We start from the raw sequence: 26,557 nt of genomic DNA, 5'->3' as shown, positions 1-26,557 counted from the left end.
TTCCACTAAATGAAAGTCTAGGTTAGAAACCTTCCTGGCTTCCCCATGGAGTCACAGTTCACTTAACAAAAATGATAAAATTGATCTTTTGAGAGATATGTTTTTATTTTTTAAAATTAAGATAACCACAATTTTGTCAAATGTTATTACATAGATATTTATGCTTTATAAGCAGTCTCATAATAAATTATTCTAAAATCTTAGAGCATGGAATTCAGGGTACCACTTAACCAAAAGACACAGGAGTTACAATAACATTGTATTTTGTAGTTTCTTATGTGTTATTTTCTCTTGAAATGCTTTTAATTTTGTGCATTAGTATTAAATGTTCTTAGTAGTCACTGATTAGTCATTCAAATAAAGATTTCTTCAGGTCCACTTTCTGGCACTTGGAATTTGTGCAGCACCTTTCCCAGTACTTTATAGGAATCCCTGCTTCATCTATCTACTAAAACACGAAGTGCATGGTGTTAGGATCCATATCTCACTGACAAAGCAAAATTCAAGAGATCAAGGGAATGGTCAAAGCCATAGAGCAAGGCACTGGGAGTCAGAGAAGAGTGAGCAGAGCTAAGAAGACGAAAAACAGAGCTCCTGTCTCCATCAGGGCCTCCAAATGGCCCCCTCAGAGTGTCCTGACGAGGGACTCAGCTGAGGCCATCCCTCTGGACTCCTAGGGACAGCTTGTCTCCCCAAGACATCCGTCACAGTCCTTGCAGTTTCAGTAGAGACATTAGAATGGAAAGCACAGGAAACTTAATTACCTGGTCTTCCTCCACTTACCTAGGACACTGCCCAGGCTCAGGCCCTGCTGCAGGTGCTGGCTGAGCTTGCTTGGTGACCTGGGGCCACAGTGGGAGTGCATCCCAACACAGAAGGCATCCGCCAAAGGCCTGCCAGTTCCCCTACTACTTCTTTTGTTATGTTGCTCATGATTATCTTTTATAGATTATAATTCAACCCACAGCTCTGAGAACCTGCTGGACATGGAGTTTTATGCACGATGGAGAAGACCTTAAAAAGATGATTCTGATAAGCTCCAGTGTGGATTTCATATCTGTCATGCTCCAGGCTCAGCGCTGGGGTATCCTGTGACCTCCAGGTCTGTGTGCACGAAAGATGTGAATGATGTGGAAGCATATAACAGCAGAGAGCCCACACAATTCCGAAATCAGACCCAAGCACAGGTGTGGAGCTCCACCCAGCCTGGTGTCCGAGAAAGGTTCTTCACATAGGGGACTCAACAAGCTCCGTGGAGAACCTGAGGTGACACCAAGCTGAAAGAAATTGGAGGTGGAGACAAGGGAAGCCTTGAGGTGCTAGATGTGGTAAGGGACGCCAGGACACTGGCCAGTGCTGGGGGTGTCCCCACAGGGACCCCCACAGGTGCAGTCAGCAAGGAAGACCTCCGGCCAGCTGTGGGCTAAGGAAGGGACGTCCTCAGGAGGGGACGTGGACAGCAGTCAGTGCAGAGCGCCAGGCTGCACAGAAGGCTTCACAGCAGCGGACCTAGTACTTGGCACAGCGAGGTCTACTTTCTGTCACCACAATGGCCAGTTCTCTAGTTTCCAACTGATCTTTACAAGTTTTATTTTGTTCTAATGTCATGCATTTCAGTCATGGTTGTATGCATCTGTCACTTGGAGCTCCATCGTCTGAGGGCTTCAGGTGCTCCATAACTTACTACCTCCTGACTCATTAGACCACGCTGTCGAAAGTCAGATTTGTCTACAGATAAAAAGCTGCAGGGATTTCTATTGCCATGTAACATTTTAAAGCAGTATTTTCTGAAGGGCATTATTATTTTCTATACATATTACATTTTTTCCAGAATACATTAATATTTTCTTTGTTATCATCTTCTCTTCCTTTCAAGATACCTTTTTTGTATAGTTAAAATAAGACCTGATTCTCAAAGTCTACAAAAGAAATTGAAATAGGATTATTGAACATGTGCATTTCTATATATGAGAAACCATTAATTCAGTACAAGCTGAATATCCCTAATAATCCCCAAACCTGAAATCTGAATTGCTTTAAAATTTGGAACTTTTGGAACGGTGCCATCATGTCACCCGTGGAAAATTCCATTCAGCCGCATGCCACAGATTAAGGGCAAAACACAGGTACACTAAAAATACTTCATACAATATCTTCAGGCTATGTGTATAAGGTGCATAAGAAGCATCAGCCACTCTCATGTTTATGCTGAGTTCATCCCAAGATATCTCATTAGATTGATAAGAATATTCTAATAGAAACAGAAATCTGAAACACAGCCGGCTCCAAGCAGTGCAGATATGGAGTGCTCACCCTGTCTGCTACCCGCGGAGGCAAATGTTACTTTGCTCTGTGCCAGAGTGAAGCAGGTAGAAAGTAGCAGCAGAGGAGCAAGGGATGTCCATCAGTCTGAAACCGGCGCTGAGCTCACCATCAGGAGCCACATCGCTCCCATGACTGTGTCTCTCTCCCCTACTTATCATTATTTTGTCCTTGTTCATTCATTCAGTAGGCATGCAGGGAGTCCCTGGCCGTGAGCTAGGTAGGTTTTTAAAGATGGGCAGGGTGCACATTTCTCCAGGGTCCTGGTGAGGGATTGCATAACACTGTGGAGCTCCCCTCTTTCTGCTTGTCACGCTCCCTGTTCCCTTGCCAAGCACTTCAGCATCTTGGATGCAGAGGTCTGTTTCCCTGCAGTAGAGGACTGTCCCTGGACTCTGTCCTTTAATGCACAGCCCACTGCCTTTCTGTTCTCACAGCCCTGCCCCTGAGCCCCACACTACATGCACACAGGCAGCCCTGCGAAGGAGGTGGAGAGTGAGCAGGGAGGACTTCTGAGAAGACCCTCTGACCCTCCAAGTGCACAGCCAGCTGCAGCCAGCACGCGCTGTTACTAGGCAACCACAGGGCATCGGAGGTAAACACATTAGGCCTCTAGGACCAGAGCTCCAGCACTGCTCTCTTTAACAAAACTATATGTGATTGTAAACTTCAATTTAATATTACTTGAGGAATGCTTCCTTTTGAGGCTCTCTTTCAATATATTTCAAAATATTGGTGGAAAGAATTAAAATGTTACACTGATTGGCATGCATTCAAATATACATTTTGTTTTAAAATAGGACAACATATTTCTAGAAGTGAATTCACTGTTTAGTTATGATGTCTTTGCATTTAGTGACTCACACAGTATTAAACTGATAAAAATTGGTAAATTATTTGTACAAGTTTGTGTTAGTATATGGTCTATCAGATTTTTAACAAGAACAACCAGCCCAGCTTCTGTGCTCCTGAGTGAACTCTGAATCTGGGGACTTTGCTTGCAGGTATCTCTCCACAAGCCCGCCTGTTACAGAAATCCTTCTTAGTCAAAACGCAATCGGAACTTTTTCCTCTGTGCCTGCCCCAGTGAGCACAGTCAGATTTCGCTGTGCCTTCTCCGAGCTATAGCTTGGCTGCTCGTGCACGTATTTAATGAGTTTCCAGCCTGGTTTGTGTCTCCTTTGTCCTTGGCTGTTCTTGAGGTTGACATCACTGCCTACATCTCTGATGTCTAATTTGAGCTGCTGAAGTTCTGCTCTTCCCACAGTTGCCTGCCCAGTATTTTTGTTTTGAGCAAAGTAGGCATGCAACAAACACTTTGTGAATTAAGTGAACAGAATTTAGCAGAATTAAGCTCTGAAACACCACGCAGTGAATTAACTTGAAAATTACCACCAGCAGTTTGTCGTCCAGTGTCTGATGTGCACTCCTTCAATTTTGTGGCAAATGATGAGTTGGAATCAACCTTATTTACCAAAGGGTTTGCCACCCCTACTTGAGTCATTTATTATCTTAACTCTTGGGGGCACTTATGGAAAGCCATCACTGTAACATTCAGGATAATTAAGAAATAATTTTCCTTTGTAAAATGGAAGAAGAAAATGTTTTGGAAAGATAAAGCAAAACTAATTACAGAATATTAAGTTGTAACACTTTCTCAAGCAAACAAAGTATCCCCAGGTAGGAGCACCTTTTGGTTTGAAGGTGCAGTGGAAGTTCAGTGAGGGAAACATAGGGCAATGTGGCCTAATGCTTTGGAGCTCATCCCTTTGGGGAGATATGAACAACATGGCCATTGATCATGCCCTGAACAAGGAAATATGATCCAGGGGGCTGAAGAGGTTGTTGGCTGAAGAAGTGCACACTATGAGGGACTGTGAGCTGGAGGGCACTTGGAGGTGGTCAAGGACCACAGGGAATGTGACTCGGACAGGGGGAAGATGTGAAGACACGAAGCGGAGGGAGACGCTCACTTCAAGCAAGGGAGACAGCCAGGTGGGAACAAAAGAACAGGACATCTAGGGGCCGAGGAGGATCCTGGTCCAGTTAAAGAAGACTTGTCTGACCCAGGATATGTTGAAAGATGTAAATGGTTAACGTGAAGCATACACTAATTGAAGAAAGTAGGTTTCTAATCTATAAGAACGACTGATTGGAAAGGAGAGAGATCCAGAAGCTGAGAGAGCAAGTGGAAGATGAGGTCAGAGGTCATCAGCAGCCACAGTGGGCACTACTCCTGGGTCCTGCCCAGCGCTAATAACAGTGTCCGGCGACACAGGGCCACCCCAGGACGAGGCAGCTTTGTGTTTCTCCATTTCAGTGGTGAACAGCTGGTGAGTGTGAGAGACCCAATATTCAGGAGGGGTGGAAAAAAAACTCACCTGTCTCACACTCGCTAGGCTATTAACCCAGACCCACAGTGCCTTGTAAAATGCGGTCAGTATGACAAAGTTTAGATCCATAGCCGGGCATACTGGTGCACATTGGTGATCCCAGAACTTCAGGAGGCTGAGGCAGGAGGATCAGAAGCTTGAGGCCAGCCTGGGCAACTTAGCAAGGCCCTGTCTCAAAATTGAAAAGATGGATGATGGATGTGGATGGATGGATGGATGGGTGATAGGTGATCCATAGATAAACTGTGAATACCACATTCAAATTGGTAGTGAGCTAACCTCTGTTCATTAGTTTCTGGAGCCTACAGACAGGTAACATTTCACACTCCACAGTTTCTACCTCTCTCTTGCTATGTGTGGTCTGTCTTCCTATGTAAGGAAGTGATATTCCCCCAGAGTTCTGGAATATTATTAGGAAAAACTACCCACCGTCATAGTTTGGATCTGTAGAGTATAATTTTTAAAAGATCCTTACAATGCTAATTTTTCTATAATGGGAGAAATGTTTGTGTTTTTCATTGGTAAACTCCCTTAGGGCAACCTGTACACAAAGATAAAAATCGAGACCACTATAGTATTTTTTCACTGAGAATTGATGGATTTTTAAGAGAAATGCTTTGCATGTAAGAGAAATGATTTTAGGATTAAAGTTGTATATGCATTCCAACAAAATTATGAATTAATGTTCATATCCCAAAAGTACCATTTTGTACCAAACATCACAGTATTTTGCCAAAGATAGTTTCCTCATTGACTCTCATGAACTCTTGAAGAGATCAAAAAGAAATAAAACAAAGGATGCAGAAGAAGATTGATAATTAATCTTCTCACATATAACTGGAAGTTTTATTTACTCTTATCAGTACGTGTTTGCAGTACACAATGTTTACCTGCCTTGTGGGAAGAGGGAGATGTACACAACACATCTTCATCCCTTTTACATCCCCTCCCTCCCCACCCCCCATGTCTTGATCCCTTCTCCTTTGAGAAAGATCTGTCTCCCTACTTCCCATTATTCACCATTATTTGGCTTTTGATTTATAAATTGGGTTTGCATATAAGAGAAGCCATGCGATGTTTAAACTTGTGTGTCTGCTTTATTTCTCTTAACATTATCACACACAGCTTGAATATGAAAAGTAGTTTAAGGACATGGAAATCATCTAAATCCAGTAGATAACAAATCTTCTTTCCACTATTTTAGAAAACAGTAGTTTAAATTGATATTTTTAGAGAGCAGCTTGGCTGGTTTCCAATTTGGGCAGAACATTTAATTTGAAAAATTTCTATTCTCTGGAATGTTAATTGTCTTTCAACTCAATACTTTTAAGCATATACAAGATAACGTAAAATTATCTTCAATTTGTTTGGATCCAAACTTGATCAAATAGTAGAAAAAAAAATCAGTATGCCATGAAATTATTAATCTCATGACTACTCCTTTGTGCGCTGCCTCTAATTTCTAGATTTTCAAATCTCTGTAGGTTTTTCCACTGTATCCTTTCCAAGGAAAAGTCTAACCCCACACTCCTACCACCGAGGTTTACTTTCCCTGCTTTCTCAGTGATACCGCTGACCTGCTGCCTTCCGTTTTCTTCCACTGCATGAGGCACCGCCAGCCCCCGGGTGAGCAGGGGACCTTGCCCCAGAGACCAGGAGCTGCTCCTGCACCCAGAGATGGGCAGGATGCCCAGAATATGACCTCCTGGCACTGCAGTCATTGGCAGCTGCCACTTACAACATTTAAATTAAGAAGTAGACAATGACGTTTTATCCGTCTCTAATATTTTGTCGCTTCCCAAGTGGCATAAAGAATATTAGAATTTGTTCAAACTCAATATTTTAAAGTGCGCAGGGTTATTTAGTGATGGTTTCATCTTGTATTTTAGTTTTGTTTGTTTTCCTTGAGGACAATATTTCAAGTAGAAATTAAATCATAATCATTTACTAAAATTAATGCTAGTCTTCCAGATAAGTTAGCATGTATTAAGAAACCATGGAGTAGATGACTCTTAAATGGTATCCCAGAACTACTATAAGGCATGATTTCTATTTCATTAATAACATCTCTAGGACAGAATTTGCTTAAAACACAAATTATTATTCACATCTCAGGGACCATTTAATCCTTCAAACATAAGAAAAAGGAGGCCAAATGTAGAAGAACCAGATATTCAAAAAGCCAACAACTAGGCCTGGCTTGGTGGTGCATACCTGTATAACTCCAGCACTTGGGAGGCTGAGACAGGGGATTGCCAAGAGTTTGCAGCCTGCCTGGGCCACACAGAGAATTAAAGGCCAGTCTGAAATATATAGCAAGACCTTCCCTGTTTCAAAAAAGAAAAAGAAAATAGCTAGGAAGAGAATGTATTTTCTCTTTCTGCAGTACTTCACCTCATAGAACGGGATTGGCAAATCATGACAAATCATCAATAAATGATTGAATGATTTGGAGCTTTGATCAAATCACAGTTATAAAGAATGCACCCTTCTATGCAACTGACCTGCATTTTGCCCTCAGTGCAGACTGAATTAACAGTCTGGAACCTGCAGCCTGAAGGACTCTAGACAGAGAAGCCTACCTTGGTGTGCTGATGAGGGTTGGAACCAGCCTGGAGGGAAGGGAAGTTATTTCATGTGTGCAAAGCCAAGGGAACTCACTGAGGACTGGCCCCCCTTTGTCCAAAATAGTTATGAAAAAGAAAACACAGATTAAGAGTTCTGAGGTCAAAATTATGGCAAATCTTTGAGCTGGTCTAAAATTTTGGTTTCGCTTGTGCACTAAAGCCTCTTCTGTCTGCAATTCAGTGTGAATGTAGCATCTCCTCTCTCTCCACCACGTAGCACAGGGTGGTGGATGTGCCATGGGGCCCTCTCAGGTGTCTCACAGAGGCCTCCCGACCTGACTCCCTCCCCACCAGCCCCTGTGCAGAGACACGAAGAGTCTAGACTATAAAACCACTACCTTACCTGCAGTGCTGCTACAGGGAGGAGCTAAATGAGAACCCTAATAGATGGCATTAACTCCTATACATGCCCAAGAAAGCTCCTTTTTCCTGTTAGTAAATGGTGTAATTTAGATACATTTTTTGGCCTCATTTCAAAATGTGCAGAGGAGACTCAGGCTCCAAGGAGAGCTGAATTGAGATAGAGGAAGCACAATAGACAACTCCGGCAACACATCTGCGACTCCAACAATGCCCTTATTGACAGGGACTCGCAGCTAGAACAGAGAATCCAGGGAGGCTGCGCCTCTGTAGATGAAAGACCGCCACTCAGATGCAGAGCAGGGGTGCTCTGCACTTGGAAATGTAGGTCAATCACTTCTCTCAGTCTTTTCTTGGAGATGTATATGCTCACATATGCAAATTGAGAAAGCTTCAATTTAAATCACAGCAAGTTAAGTAACTCAAGACACTTGAGAAAATAAATATTTGATAACATATGAAATATCTGTAATATCCCAGGACTCAGGTAGAATGGATTTTATTAAATTATCTCCTCTATGCAAAAGTGGTCATTCACTTGATTTTTCCCCTCAATTACAGGGCAGATATGAGTAAATCACTGAACCTTCTCAGTAGTCCAGATTGGAGCTAAACAGGCAATCCACTGGCAAAATGGTATAGACACAAATGCCTCTCAGCCTGCACACTGATATTTTACCTTTCAGATTTATTTCATGGTTTCATACCGTTATTTTATAGAGAAAATTGAGTTTAAAACACCATCCCCAGTGTTCCCATCATTTGAGACCACTTTATCACAATCAGTATCCTGAGTCCTAATATATTATTTAAAAGTCATAACTGGTTATTCCATGTTAATTTGTGAGCTAGTTTTACACAAGGAATTTTTCCATATACAGGTTTTCATGTATTATTTTGATATTTAATTTATTAGCAGAATTATTCAAACTATGGAAATAAAAATATGGAACAAATCACATACTCAGTAGTTAAAAGTAAGTTCCTGAATTCATTATTAGAGAATAAATGAGTATTGTATCCTCAAATACTTTCAATAAAAAAAGTTTCCATGATTCTGAATTTCGTCACTTTGATTTAGGAGTGTTAAAAGATCTGCACAGTTTATAATAAGGAGCAACAATTTCATCACATTAACATGAGAATTTTGAGACTGTTACTCAGCACTGTTGAAATACATTTTCAGTGTATACCCCGACTACGCATACCACGAGAAAGTCTTAGTTGACCTAAGACGATAAAAGAAACGGGCGTGATTTCACAGTACAATTCCCAGGCAGTGTACCCTACCTGTAACATGTCACCGCATGTTGTCAGTGAAGTGAGCAAGATTTGCACTTCTTTGTCCATCAGTTCTTTAGGAGCCTGGCATCCTCCCTATGCTTTCTCTCTTTTCTCATTGCACAAAGCTCTGCTCGGTGCCCTCAGGGCTGTGGGGCCTGGGCGGCCTCAGGAGACCCTTCTCAGACCACACTTCAACAGTGGTACTTTCTCACCTCCCTGCAATGCGTAAATCATCTTAGGCTCTGAGCACTGTGAGTAGCAAACACCCACTTGTAGCATTTGCCTTGGGCCTTGCAATAGTCTCTGCCTTTGTGTATGTGAATATGTGCACTTTGGACTCATTCCCCAACCAGCAGGACAGCTCGTGGGTGCTGATGCCACAAGCTTGACCCCACACAAGCCCGTGCATTTATAAGTAAGCTTGAGCTATTTAGCGATAACTTTATCCTGGACACTTTCTTAAAGATGATGGGAGCTGCGTATCATAAGTATTGCAGCTATTCTATGATAATGGCTTTCCAGTGCATCGCATCCAATCTTAAAGTTATTTCTGCAACTTTGTTTACCAAAATACCTAAATTGCCTCATTTCCTTCAAAAAATACATAGTGAATCTGAGAACTATAGAGAAATAAAAAGCAAAGAACTTATACTCCTATTTCCAACATATTTATAAAGTGATGTTTATTCACATCTTATCAATTTTCTTCCTGTTTTTCATAACCATTCTAGAAATAAGCATACCATTCTTGCTTATCCATAATTTATGGGGATTATAAGTTTAAAGTATTGGGAAATTAACCGGGTACACTTCTTACAGAGCTTCCTCTTTTGCACAGGAGGGTGTCAGGCACTTGAGAAATGTCAGGGACTCTGGGCTGCAGAGCGATGGTGTGCCAACCTGAGGACTTCAATCTCACTGTGTCCCAGGCGCCTGTCCCCGGGGCACCTGTCACCTTCATTTTAGCTTGCTGGGAAAGCTATGTTGAGGCTCAAGGGACGGGAGGACGATTGTCACATGCTGAGGAAAAGTGTGTGTTTCCATTCTTTGAACAGCAAAATAATGCTCTAACTGTAGGTGTGGTAACACTCGATCAGGATCCACAGTAGACAGCTCTGCGTGGTTTACCATGTCACTTCACAGATGTCTTGCTTCTGATTGGTCCTGTCTGGATTGTGCTGGGAGCTTTGGAGGCAGGGCCACATCACCTGCCTCCCCATTTCCTAAAGACTGTGCACTTGACCTTCCGTCGGTGACCTTGGCTGCCCAGGATTTGCCAAGGCTTTGGGAGCTGCTCCCCCAGGGCCAGCCCTGCCTGCAGGGCGAAGACAGATGTGGGGGCTGGAGCCCAGGCCGCCTCCCTCAGTCTCAGCTCCAGAGGAGCCACGTTGCCTCCTTCCCGGATGAATATTGTCTCCCAGACTTTTCCCCCACAGTGCTGCTGGGTACATGCATTCCATCTCCAGTGTGTCTGTGGGGCTCTTACCTAAGGTGCTCTTTCCAGCTATCAAATTCCTTTCCTTCTCAGGACTCCCTCCTTGCCCAGGCAGCTCCTACCACCCCTCTAAACCATCCTATGTTCCAAAAAGATTCTGTGCTTACTCATTTCCCCAGCATCTGATGCAATCTAAAAACAAAGCTCAATGAATCAGGGAAAATGATACAGACTACCAGAAAAAGAGGGACCTTGTAGGAATCGAAAGACCAAACCAGGACACTGTGGCTTTCACGCGGGCTTCTGAGCTTCCTGTCTGCCAAAGTCAAGAGCAGAGCACATAGAAGTCAAGTCCTTGCTAGCAGGGAAAATAGGCATTCAGATAAACTCAGAACCAGCACCTGTGCTTTTGGGGATAAGCAAGCCTTTCCTTGCTTGGTTCTCATAGCAATTTCTTGTCTGCAACATTACAGAGTTAGCACTGAGGAGAACAATGTCCTGAAGAGTATTCGCCAGTAAGTCCTGTATCAAGGTTTCCATGGTATTCTGTAAAAATACATGATGTGTTGTTAACAAAAACTCAGCTCCATCGAGGCTCCTCTCTGGCAGGCTGCGGGTCAATCCAGGGGAGTGTTGGGTCCTAACAGGTGGGCTGCAAATCCCCTGTCCACTCATCCCCCATCACCTCCAGAGCTCATCATCTCTTGATCATGCACGCATCTGCTAACCTTCATGTCCCCGTGTGTCACTGTGCTTTGCTTGTGATTGCCATATACGTTAAACAGTTTGTGTGGATGTAGAATGACCCCTAGGGCCAAGTTAGTGCATAGGGAATTCAATACATGATAATTTTTATCATTGTTGCTAATCCTGGGTATCTATCATTTCAAGCATCATTTTGTAAAGGTCTGGTTAGCAGAAAGTTATTTTCCTAAGGAGATCCTGATGGACAACATCTAATTTATTGTTAGCAAACTAATTCCAGTCATATATTTAAGTAGAAGTCTCAGCAATTTATGACTATGCTCACTACAGATAAATGTGTATTTCTTTGCTCTTTGCCCTACCCACCTGTGATTTCTTCCTCTCTCTTGTTTTAGTTTCTTGTACACAGTACCTCTGTGCATGTATTGCATTCATATTCCGTGAGGATCCTCTGAACATATTCTGTACCAGGGGAGCCTCTCTCATCAGCTTTGGTGGTTGAAGAGCTTTCTTGTTTTGCAAATGCAGCATCTGAAGCTCTGAAGGGGGAGGTGACTCTGGTTGTTGGCCTGAACTAACCCTGGGTGCAGAAGCTGAGCGCCTTCTCACTGCCCACGTCCTGTCAGGCCCAGTGTCTTCTGTTACCCCAGACATAGAGAGTACAGACCAAAGCGTCCAAGCAGAGTCCCAGGAAGTTGCTGCATCTCTTTTCCTTGTGTCCTGAATTCCGAAGACAAATAGGGGCTACAGGGGGAAAACGAAAACTTGACACACAACCTTCCCCTTTTCTGACCTCCCTGGGCTGGTTTAAACCCAGAGGACCCTAAGCTGCCACCTCATGTCTCAGACTATACTCGAGACTTCCTCAAATGGATTTTTGTAGAGGCCAAACTGAGACCTTCAGCCTATGAACTCTTAAGGCACATGTTTGTGCATTATCACTAGCAGCTGGCAACCCCTCCTGTGCCTCCACCCAGCTCCCATTCGTTTGTTCACCTCTCTCTTGACTGCACTTTTCTTTTTTATGACAAAGAGAGATGGGGGAGGAAAAAGACAAGAGGGAAAGTATTTCTCTTGATTCTTGGTTAAATTTGTTTAATAATAATAGTGACCTAAATTTTTTATATTTAATCTTTTTTTCCCCTCACAAGAACTTGAAACTTCTTTTTAAAAAATTTTTTATAATGTACTGATGTGGTTAAGAGAGATAAAGCACTTCAGTACATAGTCACTCTTTCTAGTACAAACAAATCATTTGGAATACCTAAAGACTGTGAAGTCTTTCCCAGTATCACTGACAAATTGGTGGTGATGGGGAGATGTGGAAGAGGAGAAAAAATAATGTATAATTTGCAGGTTTTAGTGATAGTATTAAAATAGATCTTCATTTGTGGAGTTGAGCCCTAACTTGTTGAGGGTAGGTACTCAACTTGAAGAATATAGGTTCTTTCTTATCTGTATTCTTTAGATCTTAACCTCTGTTTACCAAGCTTTTTGCTCAGTAGGAATCTGGATATAAGATATGAATCTCTAAGAGGTATGTTTATTTGTTAATCTTAATCATATAGTAAGCAAATACATTATAATAGATCCATGTTGCTGGACTCTGTTAACCTTGAGGAATGGTTTTCTGCTTAAAAAAAGATAAAATTTATTTTAAAGCAGATATGGGAATTCAATGAGTAAATCTAACTAAAAAACAGAATTAGTCTCATTAAGTGTGTGAACAGAAGAGACCACATTTGCCAGTACACAGAAATAATGAAAGAACCAAGTGTTGATTAGTATTTTTTAAACTGTTCTTTACTTGAGGGGGAATGTCTCAAAATTAAGGATATTGAGAAATAATAAAAATCATATATACTATATTCCTATTTCTAGCTCCTGATTTTCCATAGGTAATAGTCTTTAGGAATTAAGAGTTCAGCCTGGAATGTTAAAGCTAGTGTCATGAGATGAAACTCTTGTTCTTGGGATCACAGAATACTAAAGCACTTCAAAAAATACAGACATCACGTAAAACAGGTTGTCAGCAGTGGCATAGGGATGGTTTCACTTCACTTGACATTTGGCAATGCCTGGAGACATTTTTGATTGTCACAATTGGGGAGGCACTGGCTGGCATCTAGTGGGTAGAGGCCAAGGATGCTGCCAGATAGCCTACAGTATACAAGGACAGCACCCCTCCTCTAAAGAATGACCCTGCCCCAAATGGGAAAACTGCTGAAAGTTGAGAAACCTGACGTAAAAGCTAGTCCCAACTATAAGCTGAAAATGGCCATTTATAAAGCAGTAAGTGCAGAAAAAGCAAATTTTAAAAGGAAAAGATGTATCACAGAGTGAGGATTTTATAAGAGCAGATACCGCTACTTTCAAGTCAAGGGTGAAAGATCTGAACAAACAGTGCATAGCAAACACTTCCTTACTAGCTTCATATTGCACCCAAATCAGTAATCCTTCCATTTAGAAACAAAATGCATTTGAATGCTGAGCTTTCTGAACTCACTCGTGATGTATATTCTTTCCTTAAAAGTCAACTCATAATTGTGGGCAAAGAAAAGAATATCAGAACAAAGTATTCACTACCAAAAGAAAGTTTAAAACTGTCAGGTATTTCTAGTATAAGGTATCAGCTGAGGGCAAAGACAGCTGGAAAAGATCCTGCCATCTGTAATGGAATTATGCTACTGAAAAACATGAGGATATCAGTCACTTGGCAACTTGCAATATTTTCAGAATATTAAAGTGAGTGCTAAGTACTTTATTTTTAAAGGTCTAGAAAATAATCGTCTTCTGGAAGGCCCTAAATGTGATACCTTTCTTGGGATTCATAAGGGACTAAGGTATTTTTATTTTCTGTGCAAGGTATGCTCACTTAGAGACACTTAATGTACTTTGTTTTGAAGTTAGGTAGATCTTGGTTTATCCTATAAGGTTCCATGTGGCATTCCCTGTAGAATATTTGAAATTCCACTAACTAGTTTGAGAAGTCAAAGCACACAATTACTTGTCAGTGCTTCTCCCATTTTATGAGTATCAAAGGAAGCAGCTTGCAAAGAAGAAAAAGAATTAGGTGTCCCCCCTTGGTAAATCAACTGCCTAATCTTGTGCTGGAAACATAATCCCCAAATGCATGGATCTGATATAATTTCTTTATCTTTTATGGGTGAGGAAATGTTTCTACTTGAACAAAATCACAGTATCTGGACCAGTGGGCTTTTCTTCTGTTTCTTTGTCTTGCGTGATTATGATTTCCCTTTGGCTCATTTTTGGTCTGTCAGGGTAACCAGCAGTGTAGAATACAGGGCAGATGCTCTTTAGAGAGAAGCCTGAGGAGACTTGTGGAACTCAAAGGAAAATTGTTTGCTTTTTTCAGTCTCCTTCTTCTTTTCTAAATGCTATAGAAAATGAAAGTACCTGAAAAGAGACTGCTACTTTATCACTGCTGCAGAAGACCTTTACTTTATAAGAAAAATATTATTAACTATGGGAAAGTAATGTTTTTTATGTAAAGACTTAAAAATAGACTAATAGTTTACGGAGTTATTATATAGAATATGATATGAATTTATTTCAAACAAGTTGTGAAAGTACCAAAAACCACACTAAAAAGTTAATATAGAAAGAAACTAATAGAACAAAAAAGCTTGAAGTATGGGGCGGGGATATGGAAGACCAAAAGAAAATGTTAAAAACAAGAAATTTTTGAAAGGAAACACCTTTATCAGGAGAAATTAAATATTACACTCCCATTTTTCCTCTTTCTAATAATGGTATGGATCAACAAATGAAGTTTGAACTTCTTTTGTTTTTTTGGTACCGGGGATCGAACTTGGGACCTTGCGCTTACGAGGCAGGTGCTGGAACCATTGAGCTAAACCCCCAGCCCATGAAGTTTGAACTTTTTAAGATGACTAAATATATTTTGTTTTTTAAGTGCACAACTGATCTTTCTATACAGTAATTTTCTTTGATGTGGCTGGAAAATGGCCAGACTGCTAACTTTGTGCCTTTAAAATGCATTCTGCTTTGACAGTGGCAGACTTTTTGGTGCTGGAGAAGATTTACTAGCAGTCATTTATGTGCTTTTCAGGAAGTATCTTTCTACTTAGGCCTTGAGAGATTCGAAGTAGCATGACTTAGGCTTGGACCAAATATAAGATCTTTTACATTGTGAAGTACATTCAATAAAAGGATTGAAAAAAAATTTTTAAAAAAAATAAACCCAGAGGAAGACTCTTGTGAGCCCCAGGGAAGATGAATATGCAGAATCAGGGCTAAAGTATGTTCTACCTTTCAAAAGCATGCACGCCTCACTGGAGTGGGCTGGAACAGGCAAATTGATGAACAGATATTATTTATATTTATATATAATTCATTGTCTTCTGAAATTGAGGACCAAGAACTAATGGGAACATCACAATTTCTCTTGTTTTTCTGTTGCAATTCAAGAGTCAGGGGGTGCTTTAAAAAGTGAATCCAGCATATTTGATGGGTTAAGGCTTTTATGAAATCCTCAATATTTATTTTACTCTGCAATTCCCTACCTGCTATTTTCTGTGTGACCCAGTGTTTTGTCTAATGCTCAGTTACTATGCAAGGTGCTAAATAACTTAGCAAGCCTCAAGAAGTGTCACTGAACTGCCTGATAATGTTAAATTGACACAGATATGGCAGCAACTCGAGACCACAATAAGTGAAATAAATCAGACACACAAGCATACATATATCATGTCTCTTATATGAGAAACCCAAAATATAAGTAAAGAACAAAATGAAAGATAGGTAATAGAAAGTAGGAAGATAGAATTCTTGCAAATGGGAAGTGGACCAGGAGCTGGGGCAGTGAGGGTGGATGGGAAGGAGAAAGGGATGAAAAAAGAATTAGGATGTGTTCTATGCATGACCAAAGCCCCCGTGAGGACTATAATCCTTAGGGACTACAAACATGTATGATACATAATAAAAGCAGAAATATTAAATCAAAAGTGCTTACTCTGTATTTTCCTGTATGCCAATGTTGTGAAATTTGTATGGTAGAAGTTTCTTAAGTTTCAGATATATAGAGGAGATAGCATTTGTGTTTATTTATTAACTAATCAGTTGATTAAAGAAATGGCAATTGAGTATCCACATGTACAAAACAATGGGAATCCATCTAAAGTTTGATTAGATTCAGAGTTTGAGTGACAGCAGTGATTTCATAATATTGAGTGAGATCCACTGGAAAGGAAAGGAGGGATGCGGGGAGGTCAGATAGGCACTGGTCACCTTGGTCCAGGTGGGTGAGCTGTGGCCTAGAAGTCACCAGCCTGGCTGTGAGGCGGCGGGCTTGTGAACAGAAGGTACAGGAAATGCTGACAGTTTGGAAACAACACTGAAAAATACGTAACATGTAAATACCTACACAAAACGCATAAACAAGCAGAACTGCGTGAAATATTAACCACAGTTTAGTGAAAAACAATGGTGCTGTTAATAGAATTGATGGTAGATTTTTAGAGATGATAGGTAACCGTTAGAGCTGTGAAATCTAAGTGACAGCAGAAAAGTTCCACACAATTGGAAACTAAGACAGGAGTAGAAAATGGAGTGGAGATGGGCAATGTCAGTGTGAAGGTTAAGCGAAAGGTAAATGTCAATTAAACACATAACAGAATCAAAACAAAGTCACAAAACAGTAATCAAAATGTTAGTAATGAGTATTAAACTATGAAGCAGTAAATGCAACATTAATGAAATCAGGGTTCCAAGAAGCGGAAGGACTTTGAGGGAACCCCAGGTACATGCAGAGAAATGGGTGCTGTCCTTGAACAAGAAGGGGACACTGTTCCTTGGGGAGTCCAGTGGGCCTGATGGGGACATTTGGAAGCCAAAAGGGGGCGCCGTTGGGACCGTCCCGTGGGTGTGTGGCGGTGCCTCTTCAGAGGTGCTGTTCTCACCACGCCACACTTCCGGCCTTACTGTGAAGACTGAGAGTCCCATGTCCTGCTCCTCAGGCTGAGGGCAAAGTGATGTGCAGGACCAGGGCTGGGGCCCTGACTGTATTCAATCAAAAGAGGCTATTTTAGGGCCAGCACTAAGAAAAACCTTTCAGTCCGACCTGCTGTTCATATTTCACATATTTTTTCTCTCATGTCAAAGTTAACAAACTTCCAAGACAACCCTCAGCTGGACAAGCTATTTTTACCCTTCATGTACCAGAGTCTGTTCACTTGCTTTTCCAAGTGCAGCATCACCATAAGCTGAACACGAAAATAAATCCCTGCCCTGCCCTAGCTTAGAAGACAATTTAATGAGCATAATTCAAAACAAGGATAGGACAGACAAAACACTGTGGAAGGAAAGGGCAGGGATTTTTGATCACATTTGGGCTGAGCCTTGTGTCTTAGTTGCATTTCTTATTGCAGAGACAAAATACCAGACACTCAAAGTTGAAGAAGGAAAAGTTTATTTGGCTCACAGTTTCTAGAGATTTCTGTCCATAGTCGGCTGGCTCCAAGGCAGGGCAGCATGGCAGAGGGGCATCACAGAGGAGAAACAGTCCATGGCAGAGCAGGTAGAAGCAGCAAGCCCCCCTTTTCCCTTTTATCCCATCCAAGCAAGGACCCTTCTGGGTGGTGCCACCTGCACCTAGGATGAGGCTTCTATTACCCACACCCAGATCTGTGCTAAACCAATTTAGTGGACTAATCTAACACTGCACATCCCTAATCCCAGTATCACACCCTAAATCCAACCACCTCTGGAAAGCCCCAACTATGAGGATATGAGGCTTTGTGAGGGACATGCAGATACAAGCCATAACACCTTGGCAGCAGAAATACCTGTAAGGAACTGGAAGGTCCACAGGGACAGGAAGGACATGGGGAAAAGGCCCATATATGTGGTATTGTGCTTGGAAAACCATTACTACTTTGAGCTTATAAAATCCTAAATTAAAGACCTGGTTTACCAAGAAGAGAGCTTTGCTGTAGGGAAGGAAGAGGGAGAGGAGAGTGGAAGAGAAAACTCGATGGTACAGAGCAGTGTGCCTGTGTGTGTGTGTGTGTGTGTGTGTGTGTGTGCAACTGATGAGAGCAGCGTGACTGGAGGGGACTGTCCCTTGTCCATTTGGATGAAGCCCTGACTGCCCCCAGGTCCTCTGCACTGTCAGGCAGGCCTTGGATCTGTCAGCTCTGGAAGTGGAACCGTGTTCTCCACCACCAGGAGGAGGTGGGCGTTGATCCTCTTTCCATCACTGCTGGCAGGCTCCTGGGCACATCACTGGACTTCTCACATCTGTAAAATGCTTACGGAGTAGCAAGTATCTGTCAAGAACGTTGGAGGGTTGAGTGAGGTACCCAATACATGTTATTTGTTACTCTGCCTTCCATCAACATTATCCATATCACCCATCAAGCCCCATCATGGCATTCACGATAATCCCTCCCTCTGGCTGCAAGGTCGGCAGGGATGCCCTTAGACAGCGCCAGACATGGGGACTTTGTCGGAGCCAGGAGGGCAGAATGAGCTGAGTCCCTGTTCCCGGAGCTGAGTTCCAGGAGCGCCACAGCCGAGCTCTGCTGGGACCGTTCTCTGGGCCTCCATCCATGCCTGAGCCTGTGCCACCCGCCTGCTGTCCACAGCATGACACCCATGGAGCAGGATCCTTCCTGCTGAAGGAAACCTCGCTCTGGGTGCAAACGTCCCATTTACGACCCAAGTTTATCTGTTTGAGAGAAAATATGGCAAATAAATTTTACCCTTCGCTCTCCCTTTTCTTTTGGAATCCACTCATGAATTTGATTCATTTTGTTTTCACTGTGTGTGAGGAGGGGCAGGAGCTTTTAGTTTAAATTACAGAGAAGCATTCTCATTTCAGTCTTCTACCCAAAGCCCCGAGCAAAATCTCCTCTTCCTTACCCAAGAGAGTCCCTAAAATTTTATAAAACCATCAGTCACACATTCAGTCAATATCCATGACCTTACAGAAATTCAGAGCTTTCTTTTCGCCTGTTTCTCAAGAGAACGGAACAGGTCACTCACAGCGAAATTCATAACCCAATAGCAAGGGACTTGAAAGGGGCTATTTTAGATGGTCACCCATAAAACGTTAGAGTCCTGAAAAATGACAGTATTCCACCCAGAGCAGAAATTAGGATGTGATAGCATTACTAGGGTGAAGAGAAAAACACAACGCTTAAAAATTCTGAAGACACAGTTAGTTCTGTCACTTCAACTGATCACACAAAATGAGAAAATCCACATTTTTATAAAACTAAAATGTATTATTTTGTTTCCCTTTTGTTCAGAGGCTATAAGAAATTGAAGTGAAACAGCATGGAATATATGTAGATGTTTGTGTACACACATATATAAAATGCCATGACTACACATGCACGCATATATGGATATACGTGTATGAATGTGTGTATGTATCATATGTGCACATGTACACATACAACACACAAACACACAGAGCACATGCATGCCTGTGATGCTCTTGCCATCGCTGTGTTCTTGCTGGGCCCACCCTCACACTCGGAGTCTCCCTGGCTCCAAAGAAGAGGCTGTGAGAAAGGGTGGGTAGGAAACGTGTGTGTGTGTGTGTGTGTGTGTGTGTGTGTGTGTGTGTTTCCCGGGACACTTGTGGGTGCGACCACCACAGGGCAGAGTCCAGACACAAACCCAGGTTTCTGTAATTTTGGCCACTGAGCTCTTGATTCCATTCCTCTCCATGTCTGCATTCTAGGAGAAGCAGCATCATGCCTTGAATGGTAAAATCCTTCACTGAGCCTGGACGGTGTCCCAGCCCTGGTACCACCTATCTGTCCTCCAGGAACAATTGATATCGGCAGATGGGTCAAACCCTAGTGATCATAAAAGCTGCAGTTAAAGGAAAAAATAAAATAGTCATCTCAACCACCGTTTCACAATATGCAGGACGTGGTTAATACTATTTAAGGGTAATAAACCATTTATGAAATCAAATTAATTTTTTGGAAACCTTTCTCAAATAATGCACACGTTTAAAACGCCACACTTCAGGATCCTACTGAAACACATTTGATGATCTTAACATCCAAACATCACATTAGGAAAATGGTGCTCAGAAAACCAGAATTCTGCACATTAATATGTGCAGAATAATTAATCTAGATTCATATCTCTCACTGTATAATAAAATTTACAAACAGATTAAAGACCTAGACACAAGAACAAAAATACAGAATTTGCTGAAAGACAAAATAGGTGAAACTCTTGCACATGTAGGCCTGGTCAAGGACTTTCTGGACTGAACCCAGCTAGGGTGGAGACAGTGTGGAGAGCAAGCAAGTGAGACGGTATGGAACCTAAACCAATAGCAGAGGAAGCAACAGCCAACAAAGAGGCAGCCTACAGAATGGAAAAGTCTTCACCAGCCTTTCCTAGGCCCGAGAACTGATACCTAGAATATATAAAGAACTTGAAAAATTAGACCCCCCAATAAATGACATAATAAAAAGAATTATCTCAATGAATATATACCTCAGAAAAAGAAATATAAATGCACAATAAGAACATTAAAGATATTCAGCATCTTTGGCCAATAAAGAACTGCAAATCACTGAGCACCGGGCTTGCTCCCGAAAGGATGGCATCGCGAGGAGCTCACTGCTGGCTTCCCTGCCACCCAGCACTGCCGCGAGTGTGCGGAAGGTCTGACCTACGCCTGTGGACCTTCCTGACTTAAGAAATAAAATCTTAATGTTAAAGTGCAACACTATTAGGAGGGCTTAACATACGATTTCATTAAAATTTATGACATTTGATTATAAAACATTTAAATAAAGAAATAGAATCCTTCTAGTCCTGCAATTTTTTTTGTTTTTTTGGTTTGTTTTGTTTTTGGTACCGGGATTGAACTCCGGTCCTTGCGCTTGCGCAGCAGGCGGCGAAACTACTGAGCTAAGTCCCTAGCCCACCGCAATGGTTTTAAAAAGCAACTCTTCCAATGTTTTGCTCAACATCTTCTAGAAAAATGAAGGCTTGTTTTCCCTTAAGACACAGAGGGAGCGAGGAAGAGAGAGAGAGAGAGAGGGAGGGAGGAGAGAGGGTCTAATTAAGAACGCAGAAATGGGGGGATGAGGAGGAGCTAGGCAGTGGGAGATGTGCTTAGGGTCACCCGTGAAGCCTTCGTGTGGACTCCACGCAGCAGGAGGAAGGAAGGACACAGGAAGGCACAGGAGAGACCTGGCCTCTCTTGTAGCAGGGAGGCTGCTCCAGAATCCAGGATCCTAGGAAGGAAGAAGCCATGGATTCTAAGTAGCATTTTGGTTATGGCAGCAATCTTGCCCTGATTTCTCACCAACTGGAGGAAGGATTTGTGGTTAGGAGAATATTACAAACCAGGCTACAGGTTTTGATGCATCTCTGTGGCTATTGTTTTTTACATGTTTATTAAAATTATTCAAATGAAAATCTTCAATTGAACTGACATAGTAAATTATCAAATAGAAGATTAATCATGGAAACAAGACAAAGCCCTGGATACTGATACATTCAGAATAAGTCACTTTTCTATCTGGAGGAGGCCCTCGGCATCTGCCTGGTGAGCAGCATGGTTTCCCAGGTCTGCAGTCCGTAGGGCTCTGGCCGGCGTGCTGCTTCAAGTCCTCATGATTCTCAGGTTTCTCATTTCCAGGCCAAATGCCAGGGCCTCCGAATACCTTCTTAATGTGCGATTCATTTATTCTGCCAAGGATCATTCAGTTACTTTCTGAACACTTAAGTGGCTCTCAGGTTTAATCTCAGATTCCGCTCTACTTCAAAGTTACCCTAAGAACAACTTGGGGATAACATTATGGTAAATGCAGCACATCTTCTACCATGTGCGGCCCCTCCCGTGGATGGACCATATTTAACCCCTTCCTGCACTTAGTTTTTAGAAACGCTTTGAGATTTTGTTAAGACTATTTTAATCCAGAGCAATCAGTATATTTTCTTCTCTAGTATATTCTAGGGCTCATAAGAATATCAGATGTGGCAAAGAAATTTAGGAAGCAAACCGAGTTGAAGCTATGTGTGAGACCACAAACCACGTACGCACATGCCGGGCTAAGGGTGCAGCTGGTGACCCTTGGTAAAGACAAAATGCTAACGAGTGGCTGTAGCTTCTTACTCATTGGGAATGCTGCAGGAAACCTGCTTGCTGCTGAACTACTCAAGAACCGAAGATCAAACGTGGCTGTCAGGGGACTCCCTGCCCTGAGCAGCGGAGGCCACACACGCGTCTGTGTGTGTTTGCAGTGTGAGGTTACCGTGCAGGTCTGAGCCTTTGCAATAAACAAACAGGAAGGATTATGTTGCATGAAATGAATTTTATTTTGAAAGCCTGCAAATCAAATGTGGAATATGTATTACCTATAAAATAGAATATTAGACTAAATTAAAACTTAACTTGCTAGAACATTTGAGCTAATAAATAATTTAGGGGGAAACACTGTGGTTTCCCTCACAGAGCATGCTGAGATTCCTGAGCCCAGCAGTCATGAAGTCTTTCCCTTGTCAACGAGCAGTAAGGAAGAAAGATGTCAGGTACGGAAATGGACACACATCTGGCCCAGTCCACAGATTATCATACTTACTTTGCCATGCAGACTCCAAGGTAGTAGCAAGTAACGTGCTACTTCCTTAAGATTCTGAAACTCTACAAAGAGTCAGAAAACCAGAGTAGGGAAACTGATGTCCTTAGAAATCCATTTCCAAATAACATATTGAACTTTGCATTCTCAGATTTGTTTGCTTTGTAAGTTTTCTGATCTCATGAATTGCCTTTTTTTAAAGTCTTGTTTCCATTAAAGAGAAAGCAACTTGAATATCATGCTCGTGTGCAAAGTGGCTCGGGAGAGTCAACTTGGGTCGCACGTCAGTGGGGACAGAGGAAAGGCCTTCCCAGCAGTTGAGGGTGCCCAGCCAATCCTGGGCTTTGTACTCACCCCTGCACACAGGGCGGAAGATAAGTCACTCAACTCAGTGGAAAGGATACATCAGCAGAGTCAGGAGAAGGCCTGGTGGGGAGAGAGCTGAGCATATGGTAGGTTCAGCAAGAAATAGCTTGTATGTCATCCATTATTCTTTTCTCAGGGCAACAAATAACACCCTGGTGCATGTTATGATAGAACGAACCTGCATAGTCAATGAATGAGACATTTATAGATGATGCTTGGGCTTGGTTTGGATGGTACTTATTAAATAAACCTTTGTCCCAGGCTTTTAAACAGTGTTCCATGAGCTCAGGCCAGAGAACACCAGGGCCTCATTCATCAGGAGCCCAAGATGACGGTGAGTGGGAAGCCAGTGTGTTTCACGATGCATGCAAAATAAATAGCTGCGAATAGGGCAAAAGCAGAGCGACAGCACCGACTCGGGGAGGAGAAGCGTCTCCCGAAACACGATGCTCCTGTTATTTAGCAGATGACACATAATCTAATCACTACTGTAGGATCATGTAACCCACAGAGAAATGGAGAATGATTTGCTTTGGGATTGAGATATTTACTCACCTGTGGGAGATGTTCTCTTCCCATCTCCCCTGCTTAGTTTTTCCCCAGCACACAGATCATAGTTATCACATTCTTGTACTTTTCCTATTTATCTTATGTGCTGTCTTTGTGCCTCGGAGAGACTTTATGCTGGAACATCAGGTAGCCTACGCAAAACACTCGGTACATTTTCACAAAGTTAATGAGTGAGCAGAGCGTTCTTTATTCTGATTACAAGACAGGTTTTTGTTAGTGTGATTTATGAAGAAGGTATGTCCTAATAATACTCTTCATTACTTGCAGTAGAAATCATCTATGCACCAGGAAACAAGGCTTTGTTCCTCTTCTGTCTTCAGAAAATATGTGCCCTGGCTCCCTAACTTTTCTTTTTGGAGTAGGACCAAGAACCACCTGGCCTCTCAGAACTGGGTTCTTCTCCAAGCCAGAAAGGCACCGCTGCCCAGCAGTGTGGGGACACCGGTCAGGGGCTCCTCATCTGCTGCTGGCTGTGCCTGCTCGACAGGTTTGCCCTGCTGCTTCCCCTTCCTCTGACTCGGACCCACGTTTGAGTCATCCGTTCAGTGCCCTCCATCTTCCCAAGTCTCTTGTTTCATGTAGGCCAGTGTCGTATTTAAAGAATATTGTTTTTAAAGTATGCCACAGTCAGGCATCTTCTCTTCCTCTCCTGAGAGAACCGGGTCGTCCTCTGAGACTGGAGTCCCTTCCTGCGTTCCCTGGATGCCTGGGGTGGTTCTCGGCCGAGCTTCCTGCAGAGGGAGGACACACTCTGGAGGATGCATTCCGCCACCGCCCAGATGCGCTCAGTCCCGCGTGGAAGAGTGTGCGGGTCCAGGCTGACCTTGTGGTGGGAAAGCTAGTGATGAGTGCAGTGTGGGGAGGGAGGATGGGTCTCATGACCTCAGCCTCCCTCAGCGGGTCCTTCCCTGCACTGATGAGACCTTGAGGGCTCTGAGAGTGCTCCTCTCTGATGACGTAGACACAGATCAGTCACTCTCGAAGAGCCTCACGCTGTGGGGAGCGAGGCTCGTCTTACTCTTGCGTTTGCCTTAAAATGAGCCTTGAGGGTTAACACAAGACTTTCTGCTTAGAAGTAGAGCACCAGCCTCGGCCACAGGCACTGCTGCCGTTCTCGGTGAGCAGCCTTGCTGCCCGGCTGCTCTGATCAGGTGGCCAGGAGCGGCAGCGTGGGCCTCTGAGTGTCTCAACCACGCTTCCCCAGTCTGCAGGGGGAAGGGTTCTCCCCTGGAATACGGGGGCCCGGGCTACAAGAGGGCAGAGCCAAGCACGCTGGGCCCGGAAAGCGATGGGTGGAGCCTCAGGTGACAGACGCTGCGGGTAACGAAACCCTCTCAGTAAAAATAGTCCATGGTCACGCTGTCTTCCTCAGCTGTGTCGAATCTCAGTTCTTAGGCCTCCGCCAGCCTGCGGGTGGGAGGGTGTCATTGTCCCCAGTGAAGGCAGAAGAGCCGCAGGGTCAGGCTGGGAGTCTGCAAGGAGCCAGCACTCCAAAGCCTCCAGGCCTCGCGTGTGTACTTTAGTTTTGTTTTTGCACCTTCTCCAGACCTTTTTGCACCTAAAAATCACTCTGTGCATTGTAGGGTTTCAATCATGCATTTTCTCCTACATGAAATGTATTTGATAGGGTCACGTCTCTCGAAGTGAGCTAAAATATTGAAAGTTCTTCAACAGGACAAGACCCTCTGAGATGAATAAAACCCCGGTAGAATAAAACCCCAGTTTATACTTCAAGAACTATGTGCTTGTATTATTCAATCAAATCTACATATTGATAATTCTTTAACAAACTTGCATAATATTTCTACCTTCTAGAAATAAAAACTGTATATTATTTAAGCCACAGTAATGTCACTGAAGTTTTTAAAAAAATACTTACATTTTCCTTCAGGAAGAATGGAACAAATTGTGTGTAGGAGCTTAAAATTGCTAAGAAAACTAAATACCCATGAGTTAGTATTACCTGGACAGTTAAAGCGTCATTGACTGTAAGTTAGATAATTGTGGTTTTAAAATTTTCACTTTGGGTTGTTTCCAAATGGAATTTTTATGCCCTTAGAACGTTTTATTTACTAAAAATAGGTTCTATTTATATAAAAAAGAGATTTGTTGGTAAATTAGTAAGTTTATTATGAAAGATTCAAAGAACTGTGATGTTTTAGATTTCGATTAGAGTTTTATATATACTGAATAATTAAAATTATACTTAATAAATTCATTTCAAGCTTAATGTCTGAGAATACTAAATTAGAAAAAATAGATTTTCTTGAAGATAGCTTGCATTTTTTAAATCTTTGGAAGTTAGTCAATGAAGATATTCTCTGAGATGTCAGTGAACAAGGATTCTATTTTCATTAACTAATTTGCACAATTATTATTATAATAATTATTATTATTATTTTTGGTACCGGGGATTGAACTCAGGACCCTGCACTTACAAGGCAGGCAGTGGCACCACTGAGCTAAATCCCTGGCCCCACAATTATTATTTTTAAAATATAATCTGAATAAAATACAGGAAGCAATAGCTGACAAGGTCAGAAGATATCATTTCCATGCCTTAGAATTATGATATTCTAGACATTCTATTATTCAAAGTGATTTGTCCTCCCATCAGCTAAAGATATTAATATCGTTACTTGGCTTATTTATAATCGTTGAGTTAAATACTCTGCAGACAGAAAATGTTTATGTTATTATCTCAAATAACAGCTATGTAAAGGAAATACAATGGTTCACACATAAAACATTTAAAAAAATTTTAGTAGACACAAAATAATTGTACAGATTTATGGGTACAGAATGATATTCCAACATGTATATAAAATGTGTGGAGATTGGATCAGGGTAAACAGCATGTCTTTTACTTCAAACATTAATCATTTCTCT

General features: G+C 42.2%; 1 protein-coding gene and 1 long non-coding RNA gene across 5 annotated transcripts in view; one reads left to right on the top strand and one right to left on the bottom strand.

The window, feature by feature from the left end:
* The window catches only part of Csmd1 (CUB and Sushi multiple domains 1), a 1,515,607-nt gene that overhangs the window by 185,089 nt on the left and 1,303,961 nt on the right, over positions 1–26,557 (top strand). The gene's annotated exons all lie outside the window — the stretch shown is intronic.
* Positions 17,398–26,030, bottom strand: LOC147828399 (uncharacterized). The gene is made up of 3 exons (XR_015450873.1): positions 23,654–26,030; positions 23,087–23,173; positions 17,398–21,842 (listed from the first exon to the last, which is right to left on the bottom strand). It is a non-coding gene; the product is annotated as an uncharacterized LOC147828399 (long non-coding RNA).

This window comes from Heterocephalus glaber, unplaced genomic scaffold, assembly GCF_053883595.1.
Source record: "Heterocephalus glaber isolate CG9 unplaced genomic scaffold, H.glaber_assembly_v1.0 deba00001104, whole genome shotgun sequence".
NCBI classification, from domain to species: Eukaryota; Metazoa; Chordata; class Mammalia; order Rodentia; family Bathyergidae; genus Heterocephalus; species Heterocephalus glaber.
Note: the sequence above shows the minus strand (reverse complement) of the source record. Positions and strands in the feature narration are given on the sequence as shown.